The sequence below is a fragment of the Camelus ferus genome, chromosome 7, assembly GCF_009834535.1.
Source record: "Camelus ferus isolate YT-003-E chromosome 7, BCGSAC_Cfer_1.0, whole genome shotgun sequence".
Taxonomy (NCBI): domain Eukaryota; kingdom Metazoa; phylum Chordata; class Mammalia; order Artiodactyla; family Camelidae; genus Camelus; species Camelus ferus.
Window position 1 is genome coordinate 60,596,495 of NC_045702.1, and position 19,263 is coordinate 60,615,757.

Here is a 19,263-nt window from a genome sequence, read left to right on the forward strand (position 1 = left end):
ATCATTAACCATAAAGAAAATAATTGATACACTTGACTAAATTAAAAAACTGTTGTTTAACAAAAACCATAATAATGTGTGAAAAGACATAGTACAGAGTGAGACGAGATACTGTAACCCATACAGGCAACAAAGGTTTTCCAAAGTCTATGCAAAAATTATACAAATTGATAAGATAGACAGGACCATAGAATGAAAAATGAACAAAGGACTTCAACATGTACTTTAAAATAGGCAAAAGTAAAGAGAGCAAAGTGTACCATTTAGGGATACATACAAGAATTTTTAAAATAATTTTATACAAAGGAACAAAGTGCTTACCACTAAAGTCAGGGATAGTGGGTACCTCCATAACTTATAATGACTTCTGAGTTGATGACAATATCCTATTTCTTCATGTGGGAGGTGGTTGCATGGGTGTTTATTTTATAATTTTTCATAATTTTACATGATGTACAATTGTTTTGTACACTTTTGTGTATATTTTGTAATAAAACCATATTTTCTTAAATGTACTGAAAGAACTCAGACCAGATGATGACAATTTCCAGATAACCCAAGCTATATCCCCCAAAATAAAGATTCTTCTTAAAAATGTAATTTCTAGATTCAGATTTTCCCCATTTTGTTGTTCTAGAGTCAGACTGACCATTATAGGTCATATATTACTTACTCCAGAGAAGGCTGCATGAAAGAGGTGTCATTTGGTCTGGATCTTAGGGGATAAGATTTAGATATGGGTAGACTAGAGAAGGGATTCAATTAGTTCTACTAATCCTACTGACAGTTTGATGAGTAAATCCTCCTGAGTCAGTTTGCTTCCCTGGATCTCAGTTTTCTCATTAAATTTAAAAAAAAAAAAAAGGATTACGCCTTAGTAAAAATTTAAGCATCAAGTTCTCTCCCCTTGGTGATAAGCTTTTCACAACATGCATATTTGAGAACAAGTCCATAAATCTGCCCCATCTATTAACTCTCACTGTGATCTTAAGCAACCAAAAGAAGGCAGAGGATACCTGTGACTGGCTGTGCAGGAAAAATGACAAGCTACATTTTGACTCAATCAGTGTGAATAATGAAGTTAGACAGATTAGGAACCAAGAAATTCTCGGCCTCAGTTACCTCAAATTTCAATTAGAAACAGTAACTTCCATGCTACATATCTTGAAGGACCAAAGTGAACTTTTGGGTGCGTTGAGGGGTTATTAATACTTCTGGCTTTATGAAGGCTCTTAAATTTTGTCTGAAAAACCAAAGAGCTCTGAGTAGGAAGCTGCACGGAAGGTGGGACTCTGAAGTGTATTTTTGAAATTAATCACCACTCTTTCCAAAATTATAGAACTTTTAAAAAAATTGTTGCTAAATAATTATTTGCTAAATAAGCAAAATAACTGTTAAAAAATAAAGTGATAATAAAGTGATCTGAGTAAGAAAAACTGCAGAGAGAGTCATTGCTTCTGAACACAAATTGGGTGCACTAGAAATAACAGGGGTCAGGCATCAGATGTTCTGGCTCAAGCATTTATTTACCAGCTGGGCAACTAACCACAGATGAGCTGGACCAAACCAGTTAAAATCATGTAAAGTTTTTTCCCCAACTCTATGATTATATGTAAATTAGCCATTACAAAACTATATACCATCTAGGGTTCTAGGCTCTCTTAATACTGCTTGTATGCCAAAACTAATAAATAAAAATTCAATATTATTACTAAGATAAATTAAAATCATCACTTCATGAAAGGATTTAAAATAAGGTTTCTTTAGTTTTCTTAGAGCTTATATTTCCATTTATTAAAGCTAACATTTTACATACACCTTCCTAAAAAGGCAATTAATGTTATAGTAAGTTATACCCACATCTATCACCTACAGCTTTTTAACAAAAAAAAAAAAAGGACAATTTTCTGTAAAGCAAAATCAAAAATCATGTGTAACGAATCCAGTTTTAGATACACAAATTCAGGTAAACACAAGGTTATACTCAATAGTTACATACAGGTTTCTGTACCACTTGGCCAATAGCTGAGCTGCTGTTTAACAGAGGGCCCAAGTTCCACTCTCCCACACAAGCTGGCCAGTTCCCTAGGCCAGAACCCCTTCATGGCCATTTGCCCTAACCTCCTCACAATTCCATAATTACAGATCTAAATCCTAGTATAACAAGGTGTCCCCAGTACACTGTTCCAGTCCCAACTTCCTTGCATCTATGCCATACTGTGTGTTAAATATTTGGAAAATCCCTCTTGAGTAAACTGGAAGTAAAATATATATTTTACATTCTAAAGGGAAAACAAGAGGCTAAGTGGTCTGATATCAAATTTTTCTATTTTGTTGGTTGAATTGGTCAGATTACTGGCAGCTTTCTGCAGACAGACGACCAGAGTTACTCTATCCTTTTCTGGGTTACCACGTCCTTCCGCTTTGCTGTCATTACAATAGTAAGAAACTCAGGAATAAAGAAAGCAAGAAAACTCTGCTAGACTTAGTACAAAGTATCTGCCGCTAGGAAATCAGACAGCTGAAATTATATGTCAGTTTCATTCCTTAATCTGTGCAAAAAAATATATATATATATAATATGTATATATATGGTTACAAAAACAGCTTTTGATGAAATTTCTAAAATACAGAGTTTTTTCTAACCACTCTCAGAGGAACTTAATGGAATAGTGCCTACTGTCTATCTAGCATACCATCAAATTCAAAAAGGCTGTCATACGATTCAGTTTACTAATTAAACAGTGAGTTAAGATAAACAACATTTGAATATTTTTAAAACACTTTTTCTAAATCTTATCTCATTTGGATCTGACCATTTATCTTGAGATATATGTTGTTAACTCTATTTCACAGATGAGGAAATTGATGCCCTGAGATACTTGCCCAATACTCACCGAGTAAGACAGCTGGGTCTGAACACTGAAACACTGACATCTGGAAAAAGAGCACTAACACAGGGCTAGGCACAGTGTACAGCACAAAAGAAGCCTATAGTGTTTCCTAAAGAAACTTAAAAAATTCTAACTAAAGGACAAGCTCAGAGAGATAACATAAAGGAGAGTTTAAGAGGGTATATATGACTAAGGGACCTCTCTTGCATTGCACTGTCAATACCATATTCACCCTGCTACTCAGGCTCCTGAGAAACAATGGAGGGAGCCCTAGTGCATGTACAGGCCTTGATGCTCAGGCTAGGCCTACTATCACTTTAAGACTGTAACACAAAAACTACAGGACACATACCAATCATTCAATACACTAAATACCAACTAAAATGGTAATGTATGTCAGTTCTGATTCAGTAAAGCATGCAACAGAAATCAAACACATGTCTAAACAATTTTCCAAAAAGCAAGTAACTAATGAGAAAGATACAAAAGACATACTTCAAAACAGGATCTTCCTCCCTGGGACTTGTTAGATAGAACTGTCATGTAGAGTGTTATAAATCTGCTATACCTAGTAGTTCTTTACTGAACTTAAAAAGGAAAACAAAACTATTTGATTTTACATACATATACACACATGGCATCTTCTGTAATTTCTTAAAACTACGCAGGACTTTTGGGTCCTAAAATCACTGACGATTGAATAGTTATCATTTAAATATGCACTCTCTATCACACTGCTTAGAATTTTAACATCGTAAGCTATTGCCTGCTATCAATTATCTCAATCACAATTTTCCTAATTTTCCCTAATTTGTTTTTTTTAAATAAAATCTGGCCTACTTCCATGGGCTCAAAACCTGCTTACATTTTCAGAATACTAGAAAGTTCCATTAATGTAAGACTCACTAACAACAAACATAATAATAATAATAAATTTTAACTGATGTTTTCACACCATCTTTTAAAAACTGGCTTGGCCATCCATTAAACACTTCCTCACCCTATGGAAAAGATTTGTGGCAGAGCAGTGTGAAAAAGGAAAGTATTTGGTGCAAAGAATACACAGAGCCTCTGTATATTAACATTTTATCAATGCTACAGTGTCTAGGAAGTAGTCCAGAGCTTACCCTCCAAAAGGCAAAAAATATTAAATGTGGCTCTTCAAACAGAGAGGCTCAGCTGTGACATATGCACCAAAAACAGGAGCTCTATTTTCCTTGGCTTTTTAAAAATAACTTCTGAGAATGTCTTCTGAGACCAACCCACAAATAGACTGTTCACACTGACCTCCTTGTTTGTCTAAGTATGGCCTAAAGAGTGAAACCACAACGTGTGGTCAGTAAAGCTATCTTTCTGCTTCAGCTTCCACTCAAAGAGGGCTATTCTATCAACACCACTCTGGGACAAGGCAGCTTCTGTAGGTGTTTCATTTCTGTCACCAGGGAACGTCTGTCTACGGAATTTGTATATATTAAACAGGATGTTCTTTATGTAACAAGTATATTAGAGTAAAACTTAAAAGCATATTCTAAGAGCATTAAACTTTATAAAGACATTTTTTCTTAACATCAAAAAAACCAAAAAAAAAAAAAAAACAAACACTTTTCCTTAGTTCTTCACATCTATGCTCCACATTCTACTCAACCAAGTGAACACACATTATTTCCCCCAGTCTGAAGAAGGTTATCTAATACTTGTCCCATTATTAAGATTTCTAATAAAAACTTAACAGATTACTACATGTTGGCATGTGCAATTGCATTAACAATATATTAATAAAATGTTTGTGTTAATTAAGATTTCCTGAGCAAAGCATGAGATTGTTCTTCTAAATCATTCCAAAGATAGTAAGCAATATGAATTCATCTTTATATAACAAAAATTCATTTTTCTTACATTTCATTTCTACTTCTGATTATAAATACTGGCTAATCCAGACAAAGACTGGATTTTCATCTTTGGAAAATTATTTTCTAGTTGTCCAACTTTGCCTTACCAGATTGGTAAATTTACCCAAAATATCCTCTGAAAGAATTAACATGGACTCTATGATTAGATTAGATATTTCTGACCCCTCTACACTGTTCTCTTATGAGGTGATTCTGAATCTCAAAAGACCAATTTATCTGCAATTACAATTACACAGTTTCAGTGATAGAAGAATCTTTGGTGATCTGATACAACTCTACAGTTGAGAAAAGTGAAGCCAATTGAAAATTAAGTTACTTTTATGTTATCCCCAATCCTACATGGGACCACATGGACCTAAAAATAAATATATAGGCAAATAATTCATGAGGCCACAATCAAAAATATATGAAGCAAATAACAGTGTAAATTTCTGGATGTTAAAGCTGTACTTAGAAATTGAACATCCTAAAAAAAATATTTAATTTGAAATTGTGTCTTCCTTTCACAATTTTATTGAGATTTAATTGACATACAATGACCTATATATATTTAAAATGTACAGTGAGCTCTGACTTTTATACATCCATGAAACCATTACTACAATCAAGATAAGAAACATTTCTACCAGCCTCAGGAACTTTCTTTCAATCCTTTATAATCCATCCCTCACTCTACCACTATTGCCAGGCTCATACTGATCTGCTTTATATCATTACATATTCATTTGGGCTTCTAAATAGAAGTATATGATATGTACTCTTTGCCTGGTTTCTCTAAATGTAATTATTTTGAGATTCACCCGTAATATTGCATGTATCAGCAGTTTGTTCCTTTTTACGGCTAAGTAGCAGTCCACTGTATGGGTATGACACAGTTTGTTTATCCATTCACCTGTTGACTTTTGGGGTGGGGTGTTTCCAGTTTTGACTAGCACAAATGAAACCACTATAAAAATTCAAGTTCAAATCTTTGTGTGGGCATATGTTTTCATTTCTCTTGTTTAAATAACTAGGATTAGAAAGACTGCCTTATACAGTACATGTATATTTGACTTGTTAAGATATTGCCAAACTGTCTATCAAAGCAGTTACACCACTTTACATTACATTCATATGTACAGCAATTTACAAAAGCTCCAGTTCTCCACATGCTCACCATTCTAATGGGTGTAGGGTAGCATAAAATTGTGATTTTACTTTGCATTTCTCTGATGACAAGTTAGCCTGCTACGGTTTCCCTGATGCCAGTAGAAGACTCAGGACTCCTGGGTCAGAGATAAAAGCACTTTATTCCTCTTGCAAATTAGGCAGCATGAGCTTCATGTTCACTTTGGCTCACCCCGTCCCTCAAGTCCTACAGGGGACACACTGAGGTAAATTCAGGTGGGTCACAGTTGAGAGACTATAACTTAGGAAACACCAACTCTTACAAGAGGGCTGCTAGAAACCTGCCCAGCCTTTGCCTGAGTGGAAGACATTGTTTGTCATCCTGGGAGAGAACAAATCCAGACTCTGTCCCATCGATAGGCACTATCCCACTCTCCTAAAGCTGTTTGCTATACAAACATCTTTGCAAAGATGGTCTGGAACAAGGATGTCAATGTCTTTTGCTCAAAAATGTGTAAAAATTTCAGAGAATCACAAGAAATTGTCTCACAAAAGGAACCTCTAGTAAAAATCAATTGATCAAATGGAACAGAAATAAACCCACTCATATGCGGTCAATTAATTATGACCAAAGAGGCAAGAATATACAGTGGGGAAAGGACAGCCTTCTCAGTAAATGGTGCTGGGAAAACTAGACACTCCATGCAAAAGAATGAAACTAGACTCCCATATTACATTATACACAAAAACTAACTTGAAATGGACTAAAGACAAATTTAAGACATGATACCATAAAACTTCCAGAAGAAAACATAGGCAATAAGCTTGTATCTTAGCAATGTTGTTTTCATTCTGAATCCAAAAGCAAGGGAAACAAAAGCAAAAATAAACAAATGGGACTACATCAAACTAAAAAGCTTCTGCCCAATGAAGGAAACCATCAACAAAATGAAAAGGCCACCTACCAAATGGAAAAAGATAATTGCAATCATATATCCGAAAAAGGAAAATATCCAAAATATACGAAGAACTCAAACAACTCTGTAACAAAAAGCACAAATACGATTTTAAAATGGCCAGAGAAGCTGAATAGATACTTTTCCAAAGACGACATAAAGATGGCCAACAGGCTCAACATCACTAACCATCAGGGAAATACAAATGCAAATCAAAACCACAATGAGATATTACCTTACATGTTTCAGAATGACTATTATCAAAAAAACAAGAAATAACATGTACTTACTGGTGAAGATGTGGAGAAAAGGGAACCTTTGTGCACTGTTGGTAGGAATGTAACTTGGTACAGCCATTATGGAAAACAATATGGAGGTTTTTCAAAAAAATAAAAATAAATCTAACACATGATCCAGCAATTCCACTACTGGGCATTTATCCAAAGAAACTAAAAGCACTAATTTGAAAAGATATAGGCACCCTCATGTTCAATGCACCCTATTTACAAGAGCCAAGATACGGAAACAACCTGTCCATTGATAAACGTATTGATAAAGAATATGTGGTGTACAAACACACACACAATGAAATACTACTCAGCCATAAAAAAGAATGAAATCTTGTCATTTGCGCCAACATGGGTAGACCCTGAGGATATTAGTATACACTAAGTCAAAAAAGGCAGACTGAGAAAGATAAATACCATGTGATTTCACTTACATGTGGAATCTGAACACAAAACAAACAAAACAAAATCCGGATCCGTAGATAGAGTGAAAAATAGTAAATATTGCTAAAAGAAACTGAAGAAGCCTAAATAAATGGAGAGATCAAACCATGTAAAATGGGGGAAGGGGGTGAGAAAATACAAACTTCCAGTTATAAAATAAGTAAGTAAAATTTAAGTTATTTATTAAAATAAATAAAATTATGTAATTTATTTATTACAAATAAATAAAAGTTTACTTGTAATAAATAAATAGAATAATTTTATTTATTATAAAATAAATGAAGTACAACATGGGGAGTATAATCAATAATATTGCATTAACTTTATACGATGACAGATGGTAACGACTTGTTGTGGTGATCATTTCACAATATATACAAATGTCAAATCAGCAGGTTGTATATCTGAAATTAATATAATGTTGCATGTCAATTACACCTCAATTAAAAAATTCATTTGATCATTTATGAATGGGTCTGTTTCTGGATTCTCTGTCCTGTATAATCTTACCACACAAAATTGTATTGACTACTGTAGTTATATATGGTAAGACTTCACAAATTAGGTAGAGTAAGTTCTCCAACTTTGTTCTTCTTTTAAAACTGCTTTGGTCATTCTAGGTTTTCTGAGCTTCCATGTAAATTTTATAATCAGTTTGTTAGTTTCCATCCAAAAAAAAAAAAAAAAAGCTTGTTAGAATTTTGATTGGGATTATGTCAAATAGCAATTTGAAGAGGATTTCCATATTAACAATATTATGTCTTCCAACTCATGAGCATAATTTAATATGTCCATTTATTTAAGTTTCTTTAGCAATATTTTGTATTTTTCAATGTAGAGGTCTTGCACATTTTTTGTTGTCTTTACATCTAAGTATTTTATGACTTTTGGCATTTCTATAAATGAAATTCTTTTAAATTTATTTTTAATCATTTGCTGTTAGCGTATAAGAATACAACTGATTTTAGTATATTAATCTTGTAGTTTGTAATCATGGGGATTAATTTTTAGTTCTAGTCACTTTGTGAAGCAGCCCAATCAATCCAATATTGATTGTCTCCAAGTTTTTGAAATTATTACATTAACAACAATCTCCCTAAGATTTATTCCAGCCTCATGATCCTAGTCCTGCCTTTGTAAGACAGATTATGCCCATTGTTAAAAATCTTTCCTTCAGATCAAATTCCCCAGTATTCTCCTTCTTCAAACTTCCCATGCCATTCCAAATAAAATATCTCTTCCTCAAAGCATGATCTTATTCACTCATATGGATGTCCTATTATTCCTTAAAAGACAAAGTCTAGGATGGAACAAATACTCCTAAAGAGCAGAAGACAAGAGTTCAGGGAGCCCTTTGGAAAGATTGTAACTACTAGAGTCCATCATCACTGTGGAAACTTTAGCAGCTTTGTCACATTGTTGGTTCTTATAAAACATATAGTCAACCAAAACCATTCTGCAGAGTTTTCTTGTACTTACTATTTACATATTGTTAAATGCAAGAAATATACATTTATCCATGTTAAATTATATTTTCTTTACAACAGCATATCAGCCCATTGAGATAATTTTGGTTCCAATTTCTCCACTCAACATATTAGCTATTCCTTTCAACTTTCCATGGAGTTGGCCAAGTTGAACTCTATGCAAAGAGTAGAGTCTGACATAGACGCCACGATATGGGGATTACATAACTCACTAAAAAAAAAAGTGGAATAGAGTTAAAGAAAGAGCTCTCTTTCCAAACTGACACTGATTCGTGTAGTCCATTCTCTTTCAGAATCTTTAGCCAACCAGCTGCGAATTATTTTAACTGAATGATTGTTCCCTCTAGTAAGTAGTTTTTAAATGTCCGCCCTCATGATAATTCCTGACTAGTAGTAAATGTCTCATGATAATTCCTGACTAGTAGTAAATGTGTGATTAATCAATTTTAATTGAATAAAGTAAAGAAACATTAAGAAATGAAAAAAGAAGCAGTTTACAGAGAAAATAAAAATAAAAGGATAAGAACACAAATATAGTGATTACTTTTGAAACATTATTGTAAGTTTTAACTTGATGGCACAGTGTAAAAAAAAAATCAAAAAATAAAATAGTATCTTTATTTTCCCCTACAATCAGTAGTTCACAAAACAAGACCACAATCTGCCAAAACTCTCCTATAAAAAGAAAGTCATACTCACTTTGAAAAAGACCAAGTTTGCCAAGATTTTTCAGATGCTTTTACTTGTAACATAGTCTAAAAATCAACCTTATAAAAGAATGCTCTATTGTAATTCCACATTTAAAAGTATAAAATTAATTTTATGTGCTTAATTCAGATAGTAATAATTCTCATTTTTAATTTAACATAATATTTAGCATAAGGTATTTTGGATGTAATATGCTGACATGAAAAATATCTTTAGAGAAAGGCTGAATTCTGAAAGGCAGTATTGTTATCTTAAAATTCAGGCCAAGTGTAAAGCGAGTTCTATTCAAAGAGGAAAATTCTCTTCTCAGACTCCATTTCTGTCAGGCAGGTCATCCAATTCATCATTTTTATCCACTTGCTATGTGCAATACTGAAATCAGTGGAACTTGTGTACTTTTATGGACAATAACATATAAAACTAAACATAAAACATCAATACAAGAATTGTTCCCTTAACAGATCCCTCTGTCTATGTTCAAATTTTGAAAATGTTACCTGTTATAGCAATTTCCCTCAGAGTCTCTGAAATACATACATACATATATGCATACACACATACACATATATATATAACATTTCTATTAATGATAGGTATTTAAAGTAAAATACTATGATCACTCTGCAATTTGATGAATTTCTTCCTGGTTGAAATAGTTTTAATTTTTAAAAGAGAATCATATAGAATTTTTTAAACTATGTATTTTGATTATATATTTTAAGGTAAACCAAAGGAGAAGACAAGACCTACTAACTACAGAAGATACTCATTCATCTGTGTAGCTCAAGATACAGTTTTTACACTGAGTAGTTACACTAAAAGACGTAAACTTCACCTTATCTAACTTACCATCCCATGCTGCTTGCTACTAATGTATTATCAGTGGAATTCAGTGACAGAAACCAAAAAAGACAGAGTAAAATTAAAAGATCAAATTCCCTTTCATTTAAAAGAAGAGATCATTATCAAACTTGCAAAAAAAAAAAAAAAAAAAGGTGGGAGAAGCTCAGAAATTAGACTACATTTAGAGGAAGGTATGAAATTTATTATCTGTAAATAGTCTTTGATATTAACATTCTTGGAACTGTTACAGTACATACAATACCAAAAATGCTAAATGTTTTTTATAAGCTTTCTGGCATGAACAGGTCCTTCATAGGATATATAATTCATTCAACAAACGATTTAATACAAAGGTCTTCTGTGTTTCTTACAATCAAACAATTTGCTCCCCATCTGACCATGCCTATAAAACCTGAAGAGTCATTTGCCCTATCTGGCAAGGAGTACTGTTTTCCTGCTACGTCATTCTGCCCTCCATTCTCCTCTCCCCCTAGCTGGACTACACTAGAGAGCTATATGCCAGGTACACTATTCCAGCCTCTTTACACCTAAGTAACCAGAACTTTTCAAACTTCACTAGTCTATGAATATACATACATATATATATATATATATATATATATATATATATATATATATATATATATATATACACACACACACATATATATATATACACACACATACACACACACACACACATATATATGTATATATATATACATATATATGTATATATCTATGTAAAATACTATGATCACTCTGCCAACAACTCTAAACCCTACCTCCTTGACTTTCAGAAGCTCGCCACTTGGCAGGGTGGCACAACTCCCCAGTTTTCTTAGGAATCAAAAGGTGCACTCGCAGGAGTCCATGGATTGCTCATGATTTCTATTTCCCACCACAGGTCATCCAGATCTAGGCCTGATGGGTCAGGACAGGTGACAATCAATGGGGCACTTATAAATTCCCTAATGCCTAGCCACTGGTAGCATTTAAAAGCCACCACATCTTGTTGCCAAGAGGTAAGAATTCCAAGAAAACAATGTTATATAGTTCTTGTCAAGACAGTAGGCGTCATCTCCTTTCTTTGGGAAAAGAGTCTAAAGCATAAGCCAAGTCCATTCTTTCTCAGTCTCCACGGGGGTATGTGTGGCCATTAAACCAAGTTGTTACTAAAGGAAGAACAAATAGAATATGAACAGAATCTTTATGTTCACTAACAGAGCACTGCTTTTATAGCACAGATAACTCTTCCACAGTTTTTTCTCTTCTACCATCTAGACAAGAAGTTTACAGTGGGGATGGTGACACCATTAGATAGAAGGAGCCTCCATTTCTGAATGAATGCCTGCCAATCTGAAGCACTCAGAACTATTATGTAAGTAGGAAGTAAACTTGACTGAAATTATCTATGAAACATTTGGATTTGTTAGTACAGACTATCTTAACTGAAACAGGATCCCACAGTAAGGTTGGTACCCTCTCATTCATTATACTTTCTTGCAATCTACTTTGTAAAGAAATATATACAGAAATCTATAAGGAGTCTCTATAATGCATTTAAAAGTTCATATGTGCATGTATATATATATAATATATATATATACATACATATATATATTTATAAATGCCACCAGTGAGGAGATTTCAAGTAGACTTTCCCCCTTAGAAATTCTTTATGTAAATCAGAGAATGCAAATCGTAAAATGGAAGGAAGGGTACCATCAAACTACATCTGCCAAAGACATCTGATTTTCCAGCTGGGCTTAGCCTATTTATTAATCATCTAATTTGAACTTCACAATAAAACTGTGAAATATATATTATCTCCATTTTACAGAAGGAAAAAACTCAGTTTCCATAACTTTATCACAGCTACAAATGGAAAACTAAACATAGAATTTAAAACTGATCTAATAGATACCCAAAGCTAACTCTTTCATTTACATTATACTTGGATTACACTGTATTTCCCCTCCAAGTTTTTACATATTTTTTGGTACACATAACCTATAAATTAAACACTTTGACACAGTATAATTGAGCTTTGAAATAAAGTTACTATTTTGATTCAGTAAAAATTTACTGGGTTTTTAAAAAATATATACAATTAGGAGGGACACATGTGTGGTTCTCAACTAGACTTTTGCTCCCCCAAAAGACATTTGGCAAAATGTCTGAGGACACTTTAGCTTGTCACAGATGGGGGGAGAAGATGCCACTGGCATGGGTGGATAGAAGCCAGAAACACTGCTAAGCATCCTACGATGCAAAAGAAGGCCCCCAGAACAAAGAATTATCTGGTTCAAACATCATAGTACATAGGTTGAGAAACCCTGCCCTACAGTGATTTACATTGTAGGGCAAAACTCTACATACCAATGAAGCACCTAAAATTTAGGATGATCATTCAAAGAAAAAAGATTGCTCCAAAAGATGGAAGGGTATTTAAAACACACACATACACACAAACATACTAGACCTTGAAACTGTGTTTCTCAAAGGATAGCAGAAGGAGACAGTGATAAGATAACTAAATTGCTGGAGAGGCGAACAAACTCAGTCTGATCTCAGGCAGATCACATCAAGATTGAGAAGGGAAAGGGTTCTGGCAAACTATTCTTTAAAATTAAAAAGTAGTCACTTTTATTTTTTTCTCAAAAGATTACTAGAAGGCATTATCCTACTGAATGAAAAGTGAATTTCTTGTTTTATAAAAATATTTTTAAACATCAGTTACAACAGGTTGTATACCTAATTTAGGGTCTTCTTTTCTGAAATCAAAGGCATCAAAAATGTTAAGATCTCAGTTTATTTTCTTTCTTATGTAAATTACAAATTGGAGCAAGTGGTTGAGATTTCTCAGTGGAACTCCTGGCAAAAATTAACAAATAAGGCTACTGCAAGATTATTAAGGCACCAAAAGCTTAATAAAAATACCCCTCCATTTAAAAACTACCACTAAGCATTTTACAAAATTATAATCTATAATCAAGATGCTAAAAAATAAGTCTAGATTATTTCTAAATTTTATGATTCTGCACATCATCAATTTTTAAATGTATGTATTTATTTTACTATATCACATTTTTAAATTGAAGTATAGTTGATGTACAATATTATGTGTTACAGGTATACAATATAGTCATTCACAATTTTTAAAGGTTATACTCCATTTATAGTTATTATAAAATATTGGCTATATTCCCCATGTTGAACAATAATCCTTGTAGCTAATTTCATACCTGATAGTTTATACCTCTTAATCCTCCACCTCCATCTTGCCCCCTCCCCCCTCCCTCTCCCACTAGGTCCTTCTCTACATCTGTGAGTCTGTTTCTTTTCTGTTATATTCACTAGTTTGTTGTATTTTTTTAGATTCCACATGTGATATCTTACAGTATTTGTTTTTCTCCGTCTGACTTATTTCACTTAGCAAAATGCCAAGTCCACCCATGCTATACACCAGAAACTAATACAACATTTAAGTTATCTATACTTCAATTAAAAAGCAAACAACCAACCAACCCATTTAAAATATGACAAGAACTGAACAGACATTTTTCCAAAAGAGGAAATGCAGATGGCCAACAGGAACATGAAAAGTTGCTCAATACCACCAATATCAAGGAAAAGCAAATCAAAACCACAATGAGATATCATCTTATACCTGCCAGAATGGCCATCATCAAAAAGAACACAAATAACAAATGCTGGCAAGGATGTGAAGAAAGGGGAACCCTTGTACACTGTCGGTGGGAATGCAAATTGGTGCAGCCACCATGGAAAACGATATGGAGGTTTCTCAAAAAGCCCAAAAATAAAACCACTATATGGCCCAGCAATTCCACTCCTGGACATATATCCGAGAAAAACAAAAACATTAATTCAAACAGATACATACACCCCACTATTAACAGCAACATTATTTATGATTGCCAAGATATGGAAGCATCCTAAGTGCACACCAATAAATGAATGGATAAAGAAGATGTAGCATATACATGCAATGGAACACACCTCACTTACAAAAAAGGATATTTTGCCATTTGCGGCCCTTCATTCACTTTTTTTTTTCACTTCAAAACCCAGAATTTTATTGCTGGCATAAACATTTTCATTGCATCAAAAACAACAAAATATCTAGAAATAAACCCAACCAAGGAGGTTACCTATACTCCAAAAACTGCAAAACACTGATGAAAGAAATCAAAGATGATACAAAGAAATGGGAAGATATCTTGTGCTCTTGGATTGGAAGAATCAACACTATCAAATGGCCACACTACACAAAGCAACCCACAGATCCAGTGCAACCCCCATCAAAACATCCACAACATTCTTCACAGAACTAGAACAAACAATTCCAAAACTTATATGAACCATAAAAGACCCCAAACTGCCAAAGCAATCTTTTGTAGGTCTTTTTTTTTCTCTTTCTTCTTTTTGCTCTCTTTTCTTATGGTTTGATGACTAGAGAAGGTTCTTTAACATGTGTTGCAAAGTTCGTTTGGTGGTGCTGAATTCTTTTAGCTTTTGATTATCTGTGAAGCTTCTGATTTCTCCATCAAATCTGATTGAGAGCCTTGCTAGATAAGGTATTCTTGGTTGTAAGTTTTTCCCTTTCATCACTTTCCTAAACTTATTATGCCACTCCCTTCTGGCCTACAGAATTTCTGCTGAAAAATCAGCTGATAACCTTATGGGAGTTCCCTTGTATACTATTTGTTGCTTTGTTCTTGTTAATTTTAATATTTTCTCATTATCCTTAATTTTTGTCAATTTGATTACTAGGTGCTTTGGTGTGTTCCTCTTTGGGTTGATCCTGTGGGCAACTCTGTGCTTCCTGGACTTGGATGACTATTTCCTCTCTCAACTTAGGATATCACCATTTTTTTGTGTATCTTTAGGTGAGAATAATTTATGAAAAAAGTTAATTAATTTTTCTATTAGCATTTGTTCATGGGGGTAAAAGAATCAGGAATATTGTGAGCTGATAAGTTCACAGCATTTATTCATACAGGCTGCTATAAATATAGCCAGGACATTTTTCTGAATCACAGATTTAATGAAATTCTGTATTAACTTCTCTGATGAATGTTGACCATACCAGATGCTAGTGTATCTCACAGTTTTACAATGTATATGATCCTAAAATAACCTGAAATTTGAGTTTTTAAAAAATAAAATTAGATTTAAACTCACTAGGTGAGTAATCTAAAACCATTCTGTAAAAAATTTTTACACAGTTAAGTGTTCTGAAATGTGAACAAACTAGTATGATTCCAAATGGAATTCTTTAATACATTTCATATCTGTGATTACATGTATTGGAATGTTTAAAAATCTTATTTAAACTCTTATAAAAGCTTATTATAAGAGAAAGACTCAACACTAATGTTAATCATTAGTTTTTTAACTGTTATTCTCCATAAAATTAACTCATAATTTATTCACAAATCATCAGTTCTACTAAGTATCTTTAATAAATTGTAAATGATTACCATATTTAGCCCTGTGGAGAAAACTGTAAGTGGATTGTATTGTATAATTACAAAATGAAATAACAAGAAGAATGAAAAAGTTAAAATAAAGCTTATAGGAATAAGTGTAACAAAAGGAGTACATGACAAATATCAAAAAATTGTTTTTAGGTTTACTGAGGTCATTAAACATGACCACATAAACAAAACAAAACAAAGAATGAAAAAGTTAAAAAGTAAATAAATGACTTCATCAAAATATAAAACATTCAAGTTTTACTGAAGATACAAAACAGACAAAATCCCTGCCTACATGCAGCTTACAGTTTGGTGGCCTGGAACCCAACCAACAAGATGCAAATTCTACAATACTTTACTAACAAAAGAACACATGTTTCCATAAAAATTACTTCTACCACTCTGTTTTAGGATGACCAAAAATCTTTACCAATTGATGGACAGAAAAATAGATTTCTTATTTTCCACAGAGAAACAGCCATCAGATCTTTGGTAGCATATGAACTGTCATCAGTGGGAAGGAATCATCACTTCTGGTGTTGTGTTTCTCCCTTCACCATGGCAGTGTACCACAGCAAGTGCTAGGTGAAATGAGTGTTCAACCAATGACTGCAGGGTAGCAACATCTAACAGTATACCAGTTACATTATATACCCCTCTGGATTGGGAGGAAAAAAGCTAATTTAGGTATCTAGTGTCCAGAACTGTCTATTAACATGACAGATTCTTATTCCTCTTTTCAGAGTCTTTTAAACAGTTCCATACGCATGGAACTCATTCAATAAATATATATTTATAAATTAATTTAGAAGTGTATAATTCAATTTATACAAAAAGTATACAGAAATAGGATAATGACAAAGTGAGCTTTCTTTAAAGATTTTAAACCCCTCTCACAGATTTTAAGAGACACAATAAAACCTAGGTGTGTTCTCTTTCTCTCTCCCTCTAATAGCCTTATTTTGGCTCTCATGCTGTTTTGAAATAAATTTCCTTACAAAATTACCAGTGATCGCGCTGCCACAGCCCAGCCAGAAGGCAAAAAGGAATGCTTTTAATTTCACTGGTTTGAAGCGATACACACAAATCTATTCCATTCATATATTTTTCTGACAGATTATCTGATACTCTTGGCACAATAATTTTTTTCCTAAAATGCTAAAAAAAAAAAAAAAGCAGAAGATGGTCAACTTTTTACTCAAAGTCAAGCAAAACTACAGAAGCAAAATAACCTATCATTCCTTCACTCCTGGCAAGAGGTGCCACCACACTGCAACATGCAAGAACATTACTTCCAGTACTGCATAATAGCCCATGTGCCCTGCTGCACAGGATGCAAAATCCAGGCCTTCACCTGTTCATTTACCTTGACCCCTTAAAATAAGCACAGGTGGGTAGCTAATGCAACAGGTCACCCATCCTTTTTCTTTATTTTTCCCCTTCTGACTTCATATGAAAATGTAAAAACTTCAACTGAATGTTTCCAAGGCAGTAGTTCTCAACTCTGACTATCCATTAGAATTACCTATGGAAAACAGCATGGAAAGTCCTCCAAAAATTAAAAATACAACTACCATGTGATTTAGCAATTCCACTCCTGGTTATTTATCTGAAGAAAACAAAAACACTAGTTAGAAAAGATACATGCACCCCTATGTTTATTGCAGCACCATTTACCATACCTCAAGATATGGAGCAAACTAAGTGTCCATCAATAGATGAATGGATAAAGAAAATGTGGTGTATATATACAACGAAATATTACTCAGCTATAAAAAAAAAAGAATGAAAGTATGGCATCTGCAACAACATGGATGGACCTAAGGGTGTTACACTTAGTGAAATAAGTCAGACATAGACAAATACCATGTGATTTCACTTAAATGTGGAATCTAAAAAAACAAAACAAATGAACAAACATAACAAAACTGAAACAGAGTTATAGATACAAAGAACAAACAGGTGGTTGCCTGAGGGGAGAGGAGTTGGGGAGGAAAGAAATAGATGAGGGAAATTAAGAGGTACAAACTTCTAGTTGTAAAATGAATGAGTCAATAATCCTGTATGTAATATACTTGTACAGTGACATACTGCAACTAGACTTTCTGTGATCATTTTGAAATGTATATAAAAAGAATCACTCCCAACATTGTAAAATGACTATTAACTCAATAAAAAAAATGTAAAAAAAAATCACTATGTTGTGTAACAGGAACTTAAACAAGTCTTAAGTCAATTACACTTCAAAAACAAACAAACCAATTCACAGAAAAAGAGATCAGATTTGTGGTTGCTAGAGGTGGGGCATTGGGAGGTACCAGGAGGGAATTGGATGAAGACAGCCAAACTGTACAAACTTCCAGTTATAAGATAAACAAGTACCAGGGATGTAATGTACAACATTACATAAATACAATTAACACTGCTATACACTGCATATGAAAGAGAGTAAATCCTAAGAGTTCTCATGACAAGGAAAATTTTTTTTCTATTTCTTTAATTTTGTATCTATATGAGATGATGGATGTTCACTAAACTTATTATGGGAATCACTTTATGATGCAACTTAGTCAAATCATTATGCTGTACACCTTAAACTTATACAGTGCTGTATGTCAATTATGTCTCAAGAAACCTGGAAGAAAAACAAAGAAACAGAAAAAGAATTACCTATGGAACTCAATCTTTGCTGAGCCCCACTCCAAACCAATAATAAATCAGAATCTCTGGGGGTGAGATTACACTGGCAATTTTAAAAAGCTCCCCAAGTGATTCTAAAGAGCAGCCAAGGTCAAGAGCCAACGTTACAGATGAAAAACACCAGGAGATAATTTGACCTATGTTTGGGACTGAGAGTTGCCTCTCCCTACTTTATACGGAAGATTAAAACCAGGGTTCTCATCAAAAGAGAAACTTTGTGTTCGAGTACTGAGGGACCAAACAAATGTTATATTTTTGTTTCCTAATCAGAGAGTTTTCAGATTGAAGAAATATGCCCTTTAAAAATATGTTTTGACATTCACATGGCAGATTTTAATTTCTAAATGATTTCACTTGGGATCAGTAAAGAAGAATTTTTTTCCCCAAAGTACAGGATAATAGTGGAGTAACCATGTTCTGTAA

General features: G+C 33.5%; 1 protein-coding gene across 1 annotated transcript in view; it reads right to left on the reverse strand.

Moving 5' to 3' along the window:
• The window catches only part of PPP1R9A (protein phosphatase 1 regulatory subunit 9A), a 261,195-nt gene that overhangs the window by 170,997 nt on the left and 70,935 nt on the right, over positions 1–19,263 (reverse strand).